This window comes from Sinocyclocheilus grahami, unplaced genomic scaffold (assembly GCF_001515645.1).
Source record: "Sinocyclocheilus grahami isolate Dianchi unplaced genomic scaffold, SAMN03320097.WGS_v1.1 scaffold1691.1, whole genome shotgun sequence".
In the NCBI taxonomy this organism is placed as follows: domain Eukaryota; kingdom Metazoa; phylum Chordata; class Actinopteri; order Cypriniformes; family Cyprinidae; genus Sinocyclocheilus; species Sinocyclocheilus grahami.
This window is the reverse complement of record NW_015506870.1, coordinates 20,987-25,803: the sequence shown is the minus strand read 5'-3', so window position 1 is coordinate 25,803 and position 4,817 is coordinate 20,987.

Below are 4,817 nucleotides of genomic sequence, written 5' to 3'. Positions count from 1 at the left end.
CCATTCTGACTTTCCCTGGCCCCTCACACTTTTACAAAGTGCATGGACGCAGTTCTTTCCCCTCTGAGACAGATGGGAATCCACATCTTGAACTACCTTGATGACTGGCTGGTGCGCTCTGTACGAGGGTGATCTGGCATACGGCTCATGAATAGATCCATATTCTTGTGATGTGTCCCACATGCTAGTATTCCTTCAGGAGTTGTTGGACAAGGACCATACCCTTTCCAAACTCAAGGTTTATGTCACATTAGCCATCACAGCGAATCATTGTCTCGTGGCTGGCCGCTCAATCGGCAGAAACGACCTGGTTGTTAAGTTCTTAAGGGGAGCGTGGAGACTGAACCTGCCTCGCCCTAGAACTGTGCTGACATGGGACTTGTCTATAGTCCGTTTGAGCCGCTTCAAACGACTGGCCTACGGCCCATGTCGCTCAAAACCGCTCTGCTTTTGGCCGCTCTAAGGGGCTGCCAGTTACAAAGCAGAGACTATCTTGCTGGATAGTAGACGCATTCGCCCTGGCTTATGCCGCAATGGGCTTGTAATGTCCTATAGGTGTGAGGGCCCATTCCACCAGAGGAATGGCCTCTTCCTGGGCGTGGTCCAGTGGGATTTTTTAACAGGGCGATTTGTGTGGTCGCTGGCTGGCCGTTGCTGTCTACATTCACTAGATTTTACAATTTGGACATCCCTGTTATGCAGGCATGCATCCTTTCTGCTTGAATGTACCCATTCCCCTTTAAGCAGAAGGGCTTTGTTAAGTAGACCTCAGATTTATGACTCAGGTCTCTGCTGTAGCTCAGGCTAATGTGGCCCTCTAATGAGTGCTCTTGAGTTGGGCTTGTAAAGCAGGCTTATTTCTACTTCTGCTAATAGCACGGCGCTGCTGGATGTGTTCCCCATTAGCGTCAAGTGACACAACGGGAGTTCCTGTTCAATAGGGAATGCTCCAGTTATAAACGTCGATGGCTGTCACTTCAGTCGTATGATTCTGATGAGATGGTGCTCTGAGCCGACTTATATAGTGGTCGGCTACGCCCCTTCTGGTGGGCTCGATCGCCATTGGTTTGTGCAGCTACACAAACGTTAACAAATGAGGCTTAAGTAACAGAGTAAACAGGAGTTTCCCCATTAGCGTCAAGCGACGCAACCAAGGTTAAGTTAGTTACCTGATCGTTTCATCTGTAAATAGACTATTGTATTTTTGTCTTTGTTTAATTAGTTAAGTATTAAACTGCTAGCACCAGTTAGCAGTAACAAACCATTATTCATCACTCAAAACACTGCATGCTAAAGGACATCATTATTAATGTTACAGTTGTAATTTAGCAGACAAATATTCACATCATTTTATAATAGGTTTAGAGGGAGCTAGGGCAGACAACAACACAACCATTAGAAAAATGAACAATGGTTAATTTTCATAAGGAAAATATGACTCATTATAATGCTATATCATGTTCAGTATTAGGATTTTACTATAAATATATTGTAATGATGTAATTGTTATTGTAATAATTTTGACATTTAGGTCATTTAGAAAATATCAGAAGAAATTAAGAGACTGAAAAGGAAAATTGAAGTGAAGTTGCAGTTCAGGAGATAACTTTTAATTATTTTGCATGTCCCCAGCCTAAGGATTACATTTTTTTGGCCATAAAAAAAAAAAAAAGGAAAGGTTGTTCTTGTTTAAGAATTTGTTGTGGGTGTATGGGATGGCCTGGATTAGTGTGAGAATTCCCGGCCTAAAATTTCTCGTCTCCCCTGAATGAACAATTTAATGGCGTTAAAGGGGGAAAAAAGTAAGTAAACAACTCACACACTTATATATCACCACTTTGTAAAGTCAAAATCAAACTTCAAATGGCCTGAAAACATGATCTGTGTTTTTTTTTTTTTAGTGAGCAATCAGCTTGTTGAAATTAAAGGTACCTCTCTGTGGTATGTGTCTGTGACTAGTGTTTACCGAGCTCTGATGACTGATGATCCAATAAGAAGTTTATTTATAAAAAGAATAATATACTGTTGTAATCATGAATTAATTCTCTTCACGGTTCATCAGTCAAAAAAAAACAAAGATACAAAGATAGCTCTTGTCCATTTAAGAGATTTCCAGTAAAGTCATGCGTTTTATGGAACTTATGCATCCGAGAAACTAGTGCGCAGTCATCAGTACAATTTTTTGTCACTGAACTTCTGCTTTTGCAGTAGCTCTATGGCACCACTGTTAAAGAGTAATTAGCTGGTGAAGTGGATTTATTTATTGTAGTCAGAGTTAATGAAAGTTATCATGTGCACTGTAATGTTTGAACCTGATGTCAGCAGACAGTGCAGTTTACATTGTAGAACAAACATCAAAATATTGTCAAGTTATGTTAACCACAGGCTTTATTTTACTGATAAATTGAAAAACCCCATTACAAAACCCCATAGGGAAAAGGAACCAGCAGCGTAGTCTTCCAAGTATATAACAACACCAATTAACACAATAACAACATTTAATTTTTGAAATATCATGATTATCATCAATATATCGTGACACCCTAATAAATTTTCACATATTACATTTTTTTTTCTTTTTTACATGAATATTTTTCATAGTGCTGATTTTTGGCAAATTGCACGGAAACCAACTCCCACATTCTATTGGTCAGACAAGGAGATAGTCCCGTCCCAAACTTACATGACTGGTTGAGTATGAAGTTGACATGTCGGGGGCGTTCAACCAAACATATGTAGATGTTATAAAGTTCAATACTTTCAGTATTTGTACATTTAATCTGTAAGAACAGATATCGACATAGATGAAGTAAAAAAAAAATATATATATATATTAAACAAAAATTTAATAAGTGACTACAACTAGTTCTTTGTGTATCAGTTCTTTCTTGCTGAGCCATTCTCTTACAGTTAATGTTTAAAGGGGTCATATGATGCAATTTCAATTTTTCCTTTCTCTTTGGAGTGTTACAAGCTCTTGGTGCATAAAGAAGATCTGTAAAGTTGCAAAGACTAAAGTTTCAAATCCAAAGAGATATTCTTCATAAAAGTTAAGAGTTAGCCACGCCTACCTAAAACGGCTCGTTCTAACACCCCCCCCACATATCTACATCACTATGTGGAAATATTAGCATAATGCCGCCCAAATGTTCAGCAAAGAAAGAAGGCGTGGTTTCAGGAACAGCAGTGTTGATTGATTTATATGGATACCTGGAGAGTTAAATGACTCATTATGGTTCATATTTTACATATCTGATCCTCAAAAACAGCACAGCAATATTGGATGATACAGAGAAGTTAAACTGAGCAAAAATAAGTTTGTTCTCTTCAAACTGCCATTTTAATTGTCATGTAATTAACATATGTGTTTTTTTTTCCCAGTTTTAAAACATTTGTTTGTTTGATTGCCAAATAGCACTACTAAGACTAAACACATAGACAAGTGGTTTATCTTGACCAACAAGACCCAATTAGGAACACTATATTCCTACATCAAAAAAATGCAAAAACAAAATGCTGTCAAACTGGTTTTTGGAACATAGTGGCAGGTTTAATTCAGGTCAAAGGTCATCTACTAACTCTAACCAGCTTGGTCAAGATACTTAACCACATCAAAACTACATCATGAAAGTATAACATTCTGCCAAACTGGAAATTTCCACATATTAAGAAATGTTGTGCAATCTAGTGCATGTCATCCTTCCCTGCGCTTTACTCTTCCTTATTTGTGACAAACCCAGCTGACAGAACTAACAGTCTCAGAATGTTCTGGCAAGTTTCTCTCAATGTTATGAAATGGAAGATCATGCCTCCACACTAGAAATATCAGATTTTACTGGTATTATCAGAATGTCTGATACATAAACCCATTAAAAGCAAGTCTTGTATGGTACCCAAAACTGTATTAACAGTCTTCTATCAGCCAATAATTTGACAGAGAAAAGCCAGAGAAGAGCACAAGCAGGAGACAAAGTAATGATGATGAACAAATGAGAAAGCTTGAAGGACATCCTATAGCTTTATTATGAATGTAGACACAACAACTGTATTGATAAATTATATTGTTAATGCCCTAACTAAATAAATAAATAAAAGTAGGCCTAAATTTAACATGTACTTATTTTAATTGCATATAACATCTCTATCAACTTTGAATTACACAGTTTTAACACAAACGAATACATTTAATGCTATGCATATTTGTAAGTCATACATAAATGGGTCCAATTTCTGTAATTGTACTAATAAATTGAATTTGTTTTAAATACACAATAACCAATCAGTTAATCCAATTTGTTTTAATCTCGTACATTTTAAGTAAGTGAATATTGCTTGTTCCACAGCTGGATCTATTTTAAAATGTTCTAGATTACAGGAATGATGTGTGTGTGTGTGTGTGCATTATGAGGACCAAATGTCCCCACAAGTATAATAATAGCAGTAAGTTCTGACCTTGTGGCGACATTTTTTTAGGTCCCCATGAGGAAATAAGCTTATAAATCATACAGAATGGATTTTGCAAATCTAAAAATGCAGAAAGTTTCCTGTGAGTGGTAGGTTTAAAGGTAGGGTTAGAGTAAGGAGATAGAAAATACAGTTTGTATTGTATATATATATAAAAAAACATTACAATTATCGAATGTCCCCTTAATGATAGGAATGCCAGTGACTCTGTCTGTCTCTTTCTCTCTCTCTCTCTCTCTCTCTCTCTGTGTGAAATACATCCATTACACACCTCTGGGTGTCAGTGTTGATCCATCAGTGTAAAACAGATTTTCAGAGTTTTAAAAATCAAGCCTTTGGCATAAAAGAGCAGG